Below are 13,710 nucleotides of genomic sequence, written 5' to 3'. Positions count from 1 at the left end.
GATGCACCTGTGAAAGTACAAAAGACTGGGAACCTCTGCACTTCACTCTTCTCACCAAGGTGTGGAGTCAGACCTGAACCTGCCGTGGCAGAAATGGCTTCTCCTTTCATCGTCTATTGGGTTATATTCCACAAGGAGGACCTCTACACCCCACATGCTGCACAGATTATACAAGCAGTAGAGAGCTGTCCAATATTATCTAATGTAGCAGAGCAGCAACGAAAGGGAAAGTGATCTATGTCTTTAGCTCAGGGTCTGTTCACATTGTATTGGTGGTATATTTTGGAAGTATCTACCGACATATGCCACTATATAGGAATACATCGTTCATAGGCTCCCATGTTGAAAAAACCTATATAATGCAGTATGTGATTTTTCCGTATAGCTCAGTATGGAATATTGTGTAATTGACTATGTTATTCCATACAGTTAAGAAAAAGGTATACCGACTTATACTGGCCAAACATGATAAATACACATGCTTTTGGCATTCATCAGGTGGATGGAGCCTTATGGATAGGTTTGGTATATGCACCAGGACAGCTGAAAGTAGGACCACCTGTGAGGAGACCAGTAGAGCTCTTACAAAGGTGTCAGATGCTGTTCCTATCCACACTAACTGTGGCAGGAATTGTCAGGAGGCATCCATGGCCTTAGCGTACTGTCACAAAGAACAGACAGAAAAATCTTGACACCCTCTCCATATATTCCACGCACCATCACTATATACACCGTTCACCCATAACATTAAATCCATCTACCTAATATTGTGTAGGTCACTATTGTGCCGCAAAAATACCAAGAAGGTTCCTGTGGTATGCAACACCAAGATGTTAGCAGAAGATCTTTTACGTTATGAGTTTGGACCTCCATGGACTTGTTTTTACAGCACAATCCCACAAATGCTTGATCGGATAGAGATCTGGGGAATTTGGAGGACAAGTCAACACCTTAAACTCTTTGTCATATTCCTCAAATCATTTCTGACCAATGTTTTTTTGTGTGGCAGGTGCATTATTCTGCGGAAAGAGGGCATTGCCATAAAGGAAAACATGCTGCCATTGAGGGTTGTATTTGTTTTGCAGCAATGTTTAGGTAGGTGGTACATGTCAAAGTAACATTCACATGAATTCCAGGATGCAAGGTTTCCCAGCAGGAAATTGCCCAGAGCATTATACTGCCTATGGCGGCTTGTCTTTTTCCTATAGGGCATCCCGGCACCATCTCTTCCCCCCGATAAGTGACGTACACACACCCTGCCATCCACATGACGTAAAAGAAAATTCATCAGACCAAGCCACTTTCCTACATGGGATAGTTCTGATACTCATGTGCCTATTGTAGATGCTTTTGGGGGTAGACAACTGTGAGCATTCGCACTATGACCGGTCTGCAGACCCAAATAACGCAAGCTGCGATGCCCTGTGTATTTTTAAAACATTTGTTATGGGTTAAATGCAGAAAAAAATAAATTGAGTCATTTTTATTTGCCACATTTACCGATCACTATAAATTGTGTTTGCCGTATTGTTTGGGTTGTTACATTTATGGAGATACCAAATTTGTTTGTGTTATTTACAGTTTTGCAATATTTATTTAATAAAGTGTAATAAAAAAAATGTATTATTTTAATGAGCTTGTCCACTTTTATTTGCGTTGTAGTCTAAGTCATTGTACACACAGGAATTATCATCAATGAGGTCTAATAGGTTATTTGTCAATAATTCTATAAGTTAAAGTCTCTAGTGACATGTATTTGGCTCCAAAAGGGACTGTCTCCTGCTGGATCTGTGGGTCCTTTTAGTGTCATAGCCTTGGTTTACCGGAGGATCTTCTTGTTCTCTGGTGGGCTAGACCAACCCAATGCCATACTATGTACTAGTTTCTTCTTGTGCCACCTTATGGTCCCCTCAGGGAGCACACTGCTTCTAGGCATGTGTAATACGGCACGCGATGGAAAATGTCACCATTTTTTTCTTACGTATTCCATATGAATCCATGAGAAAAACAAAATCTCTGTATGAAATTACAGGTGTACAGTATGGGCCCATAGACTGTTGTGGGTGATGTATTAAGAATCCATAACACGGCCATGTGAATGAGGCTTTATGAAATGTGTTTCCTGCTTCATTCTCCTCCATACTGATAAAGTTAAAGGGCAGGAAAAATAAAAAGTTTTCCGAGTTGTAAAAACTCTTTGAATTTGGACTTAAAATTTGGATTCAAGGACACCCCCCCCCCCCTTTAAGATTACCTTACATCAATGGCTAAAACAGCAAAATGTAAAACAACAAATTATTATTTATTTTTGCAGTTTTCCTTAAAAGAAGCACAATTGCGACAAAACCTTATATGAATACCATGTGTTTTTTTATTTCAGGGGTATTTCATCTGGGAATCTTGCCTCATGTCAGATCAGGCAACCCCTGTCTTTATGCCCTATTGGTCCATAGTAAACCCCAAAGCACTCTAGGAACACTGGAAATATTGATTTTCAAAATTGCTTTATGATATTCCAAATAATATTTTTTAGAACAAGCGATTTTCTATCGACGTTTCGGCCTATCCAAGGCCTTTATCACAATCGCTATAAGAAATAAAAGAACAAATATACATAACATATATGTTTTTTTTAGGTATAATAACATATAGACATTTATGATTACAACAAATATTGACTTTGTCAAAGAAATCCACATAAAATGGATAAATTAATACAGCAGGTGTCAAAAAGACTATACAATGTAATCAAAGGGAAGTGAAACATGGAAAAATTATTCCCTAAGTAATTTTTAGCAAATATTATCACTACGTAGGTCGCATGTGATCCATAGAGATGGACCAGGGAAGGAAGTTTGCTCTGTGACCTAAAGTTAGTTAAATTAACAGCATTTATTTTCATATGGACTTATATATGCGTAATGGAGACATCTGTATGTAAAGTATAAATAGCGAAATATCAGAACATGTTTCTAAAATCTGTGCTATAAGAAAACATGCAGTCAATTGACCAATAGATATCTAGAGCAGATACATAGCAATTTTAGACAAACGGAGGAGGATTATTGACAAAATACCCCTCAAGAACATACCATAAAGTACCGGCGATATAGTGCACAGAACGAATGTCAAATATGGGGAAAAGAGTATGGAGTATAAAGTCTAGAGCACAAGAGAGACATACCTGTATATAATATGAAGTGGGATTAATGTAATAGCATCTGCCAGACGCTCCACCGGAATTGATGTGACCACTGTCTTAGCAGGAACCCCAGATATAGGACACATGCGACCTACGTAGTGATAATATTTGCTAAAAATTACTTCGGAAATAATTTTTCCATGTTTCACTTCCCTTTGACTACATTGAATATGTATCGTCTTTTTGACACTTGCTGTATTAATTTATACATTTTATGTGGATTTCTTTGACAAAGTCAATATTTGTTGTAATCATAAATGTCTATATGTCATTATACCTAAAAAAACATATATGTTATGTATATTTGTTCTTTTATTTCTTATAGCGACTGTGATAAAGGCCTTGGATAGGCCGAAACGTCTATAGAAAATCGCTTGTTCTTAAAAATATTATTTAGAATATAATAAAGCAATTTTGAAAATCAATTTTTCCAGTGTTCCTAGAGTGCTTTGGGGTTTTCTATGGACTTATAGTGTGGGTTTCTTAACCCGAACCTGTATAGCACCAACGCAATTCATCTAGGAGTGCATCCTTACATAGTTTGTTTAATTTATGCCCTATTGGGGCGTATTTATGTTTACATTAGCATGCGGATAAAATGTATTAGTCTATCAGCTCCCTGCCTCGGTAATTGGCGCTTTAGTAATGATGCAGACGGCACAATGACATCATTGCATTGCCTGCATTGTTCCGCTGGATGAGGCATGGTTGCTGACCAGGCTTGCGTTGCTGCAGGACAGCCTAGGAACAAGCACAGGTAAGCATGGATTTTTTTTCCTCCAGTGGGCTGTTGTGGGGGCAGTATCTACAGGAGGCGCTATCTACAGTGGACAATATATACAGGGGACTCTATGGGGGCAGTATCTATGAGGAATTTATGGGGGCACTATTTACATGGAACTTTATGGGGAGCACAATCTACAAGGGGCATGATCTACAGGGGCTTCTATGGGGGGCACTATCTACAGGGGACCCCATGGGGGGCACTTTTTTCAGGGGACTCTTTCGGCGGTTCTATTGGGGCACTATTTACAGGAGACGCTATGAGAAGCACTATCTATAGGGGACTCTATGGGGCACTATCTAAAGGGGGATGTATGGGGGAACTATATACTGGGGGCTCTATGAGGGGCACTATCTATAGGTGGCATTATTTACCAAAGGCATTATCTATAGGGGGCTCTATGGGGCACTATCTATAGGGGATGCTATGGGAGAACTATCTACAGTGCACTCTGGGAAGCAATATCTACAGGGGGCACTATTTAGAGTGGGCGCTATGGGGCACTATCTACAGTTGACTAACTCTATAAAAAGCACAATCTAGAGACAGCTCTTTGGGGGTACTATCTACAGTGGACTCTTTGGGGAGCACTATTTACTAGGGGCACAATCTACAGGAGGCTCTGAGGGGCATTATCTACAGGGTGCAATATTGATGGGGACTCTATGGGGGCACTATGTACAGGGAGCTCTATGGGGCACTATCTACAGTGTACCCTAAGGGGAGCACTTTGCACAGGCGGCACTGTTTAGAAGTGGCTCTATGGGGCACTATCTACAGGGGACTCTCTAAAGAGCATGATCTACAAGGGGTATGATCTACAGGGAGCTATGAGTGGAATTATCTACAGGGGACTCTATGGGGGCACTATCTACATCGGACTCTATGGGGCACTATCTAGATGCGGCTTTATTGGGGCACTATATACAGGAGACTCTATGGGAAGCACTATCCATAAGGGGCACAATATACAGGTGGCTCTGAGGGGCATTTTCTACAGGGGGCTCTGTAAGAGGCACCTTTTTTTATAGGGTACTCTATTTGGGTCACTATCTACAGGTTTTTTTGGGGGGGCACAGGGGGAATTATGGGGTTACTATAGACAGAAATCTCTATGAAGGCACTTTCTACAGAGAAATCTATGCGGGCAATATCTACAAGGGACTCTATGGGGGCACTATCTACAGTGTACTCTACGGGAGCACTATCTAGGTGACTATCTAGGAGACTCTATTTGGGCATTTTCTAAAGGGTCCTCTATGAGGGCACTATCTACAGGGGGCACTATATAAGGGGACTCTATGGGGGCACTATCTACAGTGTACTCTATAGAGAGCACTATCTACAGAGGGCACTATCTAGAGGAAGCTCTATCTGGGGCACTTTCTACAGGAGCCACATTCTGCACGGGGCACTGAAGAGCATTATCTACAGGGGGCTCTGAGGGACATTATATACAGGGGGTTCTGTGAGGGGAACTACCCATAGGGGACTCTATGGGGCATAATCTACAGTGTACTCTATGGGGAGCACTTTCTAAAGGGGGCACTATCTCGAGGAAGCTCTATGGGTGTACCATCTACAGGGGACTCTATGGGGAACTATCTGGAAGCGGCTCTATTGGGTTACTATTTACAGGAGACTCAATGAGAAGCACTTTATATAAGGGGCACAATCAACAGATGGCTCTGAGGGGCATTATCTACAGGGGGCTCTATAAGAAGCTCTATTCATAGGTTACCCTATTTGGGCACTGTCTACAGGGTACTTTGTGTGGGCACTGTCTACAGGGGACACTATCTAAAGGGTGATTTATGTGGGCACTACAGACAGGTGGCTCTATGAGGGCACTATCTACAGGGGCACTATCTAAGGGGACTCTTTGGGCTCACTATCTACAGTGCACTCTATGGGGAGCACTATCTACAGGGGGCACTATCCAGAGGAAGCTCTAAGGGGGGCACTATCTACGGGGCACAAAATCTTCAGGGGTCTCTGGGGGAATTATCTACAGGGGGCTTTGAGGGGCATTATATACTGGGGGTTCTATGAGGGGAACTATTTATAGGGGACTCTACGGTTGCACTGTTTACAGGAAGCTCTAGGAGGGACACTATATACAGGAGTTACTGCTGACAGGGGCACTATCTCTAGAGGCTTTATGGGGCATTATCTACATGGGGCACTATCTACACAGGGCTCTGAGGGGCATTATCTACAGGGCGTTATATGAGAGACACTACCTATAGGGGAGTCAATGAGGGGTACTATCTATACGCGATAAAGGGGACTATATGGGGCACTATCTACAGTGTACTCTATAGAGAGCACTATCTACAGGGGGCATTATCTAGAGGAAGCTCTATCTGGTTCACTTTCTACAGGGGCCACATTCTGCAGGGGGCACTGAAGAGCATTATCTACAGGGGGCTCTGAGGGGCATTATATACAGGGGTTCTATGAGGGGAACTACGCATAGGGGACTCTATGGGGCATAATCTACACTGTACTCTATGGGTGCACCATCTACAGGGGACTCTATGGGGAACTATCTGGAAGCGGCTCTATTGGGGCACTATTTACAGGAGACTCAACGAGAAGCACTTTCTATAAGTGGCACAATCTACAGATGGCTCTGAGGGGCATTATCTTCAGGGGGCTCTATAAGAGGCTCTATTCATAGGTTACTCTATTTGGGCACTGTCTACAGGGTACTTTGTGTAGGCACGGTCTACAGGGGACACTATCTAAAGGGTGATTTATGGGGGCACTACAGACAGGTGGCTCTATGAGGGCATTATCTACCGGGGGCACTATCTAAGGGGACTCTTTGGGCTCACTATCTACAGTGCACTCTATGGGGAGCACTATCTACAGGGGGCACTATCCAGAGGAAGCTCTATGGGGAGCACAATCTTCAGGGGGCTCTGGGGGAATTATCTACAGGGGGCTCTGAGGGGCATTATATACTGGGGTTCTATGAGGGGAACTATTTATAGGGGACTCTACGGTTGCACTTTTTACAGGAAGCTCTAGGAGGGACACTATATACAGGAGTTACTGCTGACAGGGGCACTATCTATAGGGGCTTTATGGGGCATTATCTACATGGGGCACTATCTACACAGGGCTCTGAGGGGCATTATCTATAGGGGTTATATGAGGGACACTATCTATAGGGGAGTCAATGAGGGGTACTATCTATACGCGATAAAGGGGACTCTATGGGAGCACTATCTACCATGGGAACTATCTACAATAGGCACAATCTACAGGGGGCTCTGAGGTGCACTATATATGGGTGACTCGATTTTGGGAAACAATCTACAGGGGACTCTATAGGGGCACTGTCTAAAGGGGGCTTTATGGGGCATTAAGAACAAGAATCTATATGACGGCACTATATACAGAGGAATCTATGCAGGCAATATCTACAGGAGTTTTATGGGAGCACTATCTACAGTGTACTCTATGGGGAGCACTATCAATAGGTTGCACTATCTAGAGGAAGCTCTAAGGGGGCACTATCTACCTGGGCTCTGGGGGGCGTGGCTGGAAGTGGACCTAGGAAGTTTTTCTCAGAGCTCCGGTTTTCTCCTCCCAATCCTACGCAATCCGGCTCCTCTGAGCTAACAGAGGCCTTGAGCCGGTGATATAAGGAGTCCAAACATCAAGCATTTTTGGAATTGAGGCCTAGCGCCACATGTGAAGCCGCGGCCTCGATTTTTGGGCCGTCCCGTTCGCCGTCCACTTTGCGCCGGCTGACTGTGCCGGATTACATACAAGAGTGTACAGCTGCTACCATCTTGAGCTCTGCTTCTGTTCCCTGTGTGGGGGCTTTCTCTGGTGCTGTTTGCTGCATTGGGGCTCTGAGTGGATTCCAGCCAAGTCCCTGAATACATAAGTACTGCAATCTGGACAACTATAACAACTGGGAGAGAAGGTGAGCTTGTGCTCTTTATTATAAGTTCTCCCCTTGTCCCTTCAGCCATATTTGTGTCAGCAACAGACCTCCATATTCCTGAGGCCTGCATGTACCTGAGTCCTGGGGCTCACTTTCTGGACTGACTCCTGCTGACATATTAACCTGTCTGGCACATAACTATATATGCATATCTGGCACTAAGGGGAATTTTATAGTGCGGCAGACTGATTTTCTGAAAGCTCAACCTCATATATTGCATTCATCCAGTTACTTAAAGAGGCTCTGTCACCAGATTTTGCAACCCCTATCTGCTATTGCAGCAGATCGGTGCTGCAATGTAGATAAGAGTAACGTTTTTATTTTTTTAAAACGAGCATTTTTGGCCAAGTTATGACCATTTTTGTATTTATGCAAATGAGGCTTGCTAAAGTCCAACTGGGCGTGTTTAAAGTAAAAGTCCAACTGGGCGTGTATTATGTGTGTTACATCTGGGCGTGTTTACTACTTTTACTAGCTGGGCGTTGTGTATAGAAGTATCATCCACTTCTCTTCAGAACGCCCAGCTTCTGGCAGTGCAGACACACAGCGTGTTCTCGAGAGATCACGCTGTGTCGTCACTCACTTCCTGCCCCAGGTCCTGCATCGTGTCGGACGAGCGAGGACACATCGGCACCAGAGGCTACAGTTGATTCTGCAGCAGCATCGGCGTTTGCAGGTAAGTCGATGTAGCTACTTACCTGCAAACGCTGATGCTGCTGCAGAATCAACTGTAGCCTCTGGTGCCGATGTGGCCGACACGATGCAGGACCTGGGGCAGGAAGTGAGTGACGTCACAGCTTGATCTCTCGAGAACACGCTGTGTCTGCACTGCCAGAAGCTGGGCATTCTGAAGAGAAGTGGATGATACTTCTATACACAACGCCCAGCTAGTAAAAGTAGTAAACACGCCCAGATGTAACACACATAATACACGCCCAGTTGGACTTTTACTTTAAACACGCCCACTTGGACCTTTGCAAGCCTCATTTGCATAAATACAAAAATGGTCATAACTTGGCCAAAAATGCTCGTTTTAAAAAAAATAAAACCGTTACTGTAATCGACATTGCAGCGCCGATCTGCTGCAATAGCAGATAGGGGTTGCAAAATCTGGTGACAGAGCCTCTTTAACTGTGCTCTGTTGGCCATTTTAAGTTGTTTGTTTGGACTTCCATACAAAGAGACAGTCTCACCAGGAAGCTATCAGGAATTAAAATAAATATATGTCCTTATAATTGACAAATTGTCATTGACTGTTCGATTCACATATGACTTTACAAAACCCATGATGTAACAAAAGCTGGTGCACTTATGACTCCTATATAATGCAAGATTAAGTGAACACTCAACATGGTTAAGTTGGGCGGTAGCACCCCCAGGGACAACAGCTCTAACTCTAAGCCACAAGTCATAAAGGGCGAAATTGATAAATTTATGAAGAAAAGCTCACCAGCAACAGGAGCGATAAGCAAATCTAACCCAGCTAAGTCCTCCCTATTGAGGGTGAGAGAGGACTCCAAGGGTGAACATATTGATACTATTGAGGACAGTGCTATTCTACCTATCTCTCGTTCCTTTTTGCAACAAGCCCTCCACAAGGCCTTGGACCCTATAGCATGGGACCTCCAAGATATCAAGCAAGATATTAAACATATCGGAAATAGAGTGGAGGCACTTGAATCAGCACAAGCCTCTATGTGTGGCCATGCAACAGTGACTGGAGAGAATTTCAAGACTTGTCAGAAACACTTAAACTCGCTTTTTGATTACGTGGAGGACCAGGATAATAGGGGACGTCGTAACAATATACGACTGCGAGGCCTTTCAGAAGAGATACCGCCAGAATCCCTCCCATCTACTGCTAAACAGATTGCCTTGGAATTGCTTGGAGAGTCGTATTCTGACCCGATTATTGTAGAAAGAGCACACAGATCACTAAAAGCCCGTCCCAAACCTAACGAACCACCAAGGGATGTTATCTGCCGTATTCTACATTATAAAACCAAAGATAATATTTTACGTAAAGCAAGAGATAAAGGCTCTATTTGTTGGGAGAATCAGACTATCACTATCTTCCAAGATCTTGCACCTATCACCCTAAATAAACGTCACATACTAAAACCACTAACAGATGCTCTACGTTCCAGGAAAATTTTGTATCGTTGGCTCTTTCCTTTTGTACTGGCGACAACAGTGGAAGGAAAGATACATGTCATCCGCCATCATGCTGATCTCGATGGTCTACTGGAACAGTTGGAGATTCATCATTTTTAAATTCGGGATTGGTCCACGGTGCAGGACATGTACTCTCTACCATCAATCTCCCCACCTACTCCATGGTGGTGTCTGAGAATCCTAATAAATCCAAGAAGCGCTCAGGAAAACTCACGCCAAAGCGTTTGATTGCTGAAACCACATGAAATTACGGCACCATAGGACTCTATTTGGGGCATTATCTACATGTTTGACACAATTATATTCAGGGGCACAAGGTATGGTAGTATTATATTCAGCCAAGCAGTTTATGGTACTATAATATTCTGGGGCGCAGTGTATGGTGCTATTATGTCTAGGGGCACAGTGTGTCACAACATAAAAATTATATCTTTGTTTATAAGTGCAGACATGTTGGAAAAGTGAGGAGCCGAAGAGGCAAATTGTACAGAAATAGGCCGTGGCCGGGAGAACTCATCCATAAGGTCTGGACGGGTTGGTCACTGGATTTATAAAGGTGCTGTTACCTCTCCAGACTTGTTTGTTCTAGGAAATCCTTGCAATCCACCCAAAAATATTTTTGGAGTTTAGAAATAATGGACAAATGGGTTTTACCGCATGGAAGGGCGGCAGGGGAGAAAGGTGTCCCAAGTTTGGGGAACAGTCCAGGGCCTATGGTCTACTTAATCTGCCACAGCCAATCAATATTTTGTCTGAGAATAGGACCTTCTCCACTACAGTATCACCTGCTCCAAGATCTCAGCCTGATTTGGGGTCAGTCCAGGATGGAGTGCTGTTACCACAGAATGACTTGATGGGACAAGTCATAATGTTTAAGGTAGATGGTAAAACACGAGGTGTAGTGTACTTGGAAGGGATGAGGAGTTGCTCTATTGAGATATCTGGAAATATTAGTCAGTATCAGATTTCTTCCTGTGAGTTCCCAAAGCCAGCAATCCCCTCTGCTATTCCTGAGGCCTCCGTCTGAATATTAGATCTGTAGAAGCTACAAATGTGCCCCTATACTTGTCATTGATACTGCTTATTCCATGACCCAGCAAAACTCTCAGTGATTGGGTTTCTCATTCAGCTGCACTCATTTTTTTGGATGCCATAATGACACTGTTTTTAAGTGTAATCTGCATGTGTCACAGATGAAAAATAGCACTATTTGCTTGTATGCTTTGTCTGTGCAATTGATATATTTTAAAAAAACTGGAATATTGCATGTATAGTGTATCAGCATTATACTAATTGTTTACTTGGCAGTAAGATTAGCATGTGTCACAGATAAAAAAACAACACGAAAATGGGGTTAGCAGAGAGCTTTTAAAAAAACATGTCTGTGCATACTACCACTGAAAGTGCTGAGCTGCGGACAGTTAAGCTGCATACAGGACCTTCTCCATGCTTAATATTTACATATCCCTATCCATGGTACTACCCTGAACTATACAGTGGGAATGTGTCATGGGTAAAATGATTTTATACATCACTCGGTACTGCTCAGTAACGTGATGCATTTTACTTCTGGAAAACTTCTCAAACAGCCTGGAGTTCTTACAAGCTTTTTTTTGTTAATTTCTGTCTATAAATATTACTATAATTATTAATAATGTTATTATTGTCATAATAATTCTTATTATTATCATTATTATTAGTAAAATTATTATTATTATTATTATATTTATATGATAATAATAATAATATACATCACTAATAGCAGCATAATAAGCCTTTCCCAGTGAGCAACTTATCTATCAATGAATTATCATACAACAAGTCTCATCTGTTCACTTCATTCACTTGAGGATGATAATTAGCTCAGAATCCTGTGGGAATCTTCTATGTTCCATTCACGCTATAAAACATCAACATCTGGGAAATGTGACAATTTGCATGAGAAGAACCGTTGTTTCTATCCAGATCTCTTGTGAGCCACCTCTACGGGGAACCAACTGTAAGTAGAACAAAAAACCTTATATCATTCTGGATTTGATTATTTTTAGGTCTTTTTAAGTAAACTGTATGGCTAAAAGTATGTTGACACTTGAAAACAATAATTTGGAGGGGTTTCCACTTACTTTTGGCATATAGTGAACATACTTTCTCAAATTTTGTCATTTTATATAGTAGGAACAAAAAAAGAAAAAAATCTTGGATATTCATCTACATATAAATAATGTGTGAGGACAATCAGACACAAGTCACACAGATTCGTCTCCTTGGATTTCAAGGTCTATACAAATATGAAACTCTTCTATTCATTATCTTTATCCTGACTTACGTGTTTATACTGAGCGGAAACCTTCTGATTATCCTATTAGTGACCACTATTGACCACCTCAAAATCCCAATGTTCTTCTTTGTGAAACACTTATCCACAGCTGACATCTTACTAACCACCAGCGTTGTTCCTATGATGTTGGACATGATATTTGTTGAGGAGGGCATTGTGTCTTTTTGGGGCTGTATAATACAGTTGCATTGCTCTGGTATATTTGGATTTGTACAATGTTTCCTCATTGCCGTCATGTCCTATGATAGATATTTGGCCATTTGCCATCCATTACGTTATTCTTCGCTGATGGGTCCAGATCTTTGTCTCCGGCTGGTTATTGCCTTGTGGCTTTTAGTCAGTGTTTTAATATCAAGTGAGATCTTTGTTGTTCTCCAATTTAACTTCTGTGGATTTAATTACATTGACCACTTCTTCTGTGACTTTGGTCCCATAGTGGAATTAGCCACTTCAGGGACACATCCATTTTTGTGTTGACTGATTTTGTTATTTCCCTCTTTATGATATTTTTCCCATTTGCTTTTATCATTATGACGTACTTCAGTATTTTCTTCACCATTCTTAACATTTCTTCAACTTATTGCAGAAAAAAAGCCTACTCCACCTGTAGCTCCCACTTGACCATCGTCTGTGCAATTTTTGGAACCCTAATCACAGTTTACCTGACTCCATCAGATAAGAGTTCATCCAATACCAACAAATACAGGTCCCTGTTATACATTGTGGTGACCCCATTGATGAATCCCATTATATACAGTCTGAGGAACAATGAGATCAAACGTGTTGTGATAAAAATTGTGAGTTGTGTCTTTAGAAATTGATGGAAAATATTTAATATTTAATCCAAAATCTGAATGATATGACGGCTTCAGTGAATTGTGACTCAGTACTAAGTACCACAGAGCCGACTACAATAGAACAATGACTTTATGCTGCAGGACAGTTATGAATATAGAAGCCTCTAGAACGATGCTTTGACTTTCCTGGAATGTTGATCCCATTATCCTCTCTGATTATATAGAGCAATATTTCACATTGGAAGACGTCTTTGGTACTTTGGGAATATTTGGGTATATTTTATGGTATATCACTGCTTAAGTCCATAGCCATATTGTCTGCATTCACTGTGCCATCTGTCTCATAAACTGATCTACTGCAGTCTTGAATTTATATTAGAAATTCAAATTTTGTGTACATTTTGAATTGGTATGGGTAATAAAATTCCTTAAAGTTAAATATTAATATGT

The 13,710-nt window shown here is 41.9% G+C and overlaps 1 pseudogene; it reads left to right on the top strand.

Annotated features, from left to right (window-relative positions):
- Window positions 1-12,346: 12,346 nt before the first annotated feature.
- LOC142750728 (olfactory receptor 11A1-like) lies at window positions 12,347-13,284 on the top strand (annotated as a pseudogene).
- Window positions 13,285-13,710: the final 426 nt, after the last annotated feature.

The sequence above is a fragment of the Rhinoderma darwinii genome, chromosome 3 (assembly GCF_050947455.1).
Source record: "Rhinoderma darwinii isolate aRhiDar2 chromosome 3, aRhiDar2.hap1, whole genome shotgun sequence".
Taxonomy (NCBI): Eukaryota; Metazoa; Chordata; class Amphibia; order Anura; family Rhinodermatidae; genus Rhinoderma; species Rhinoderma darwinii.
This window is presented reverse-complemented; position numbering and strand designations above follow the sequence as displayed.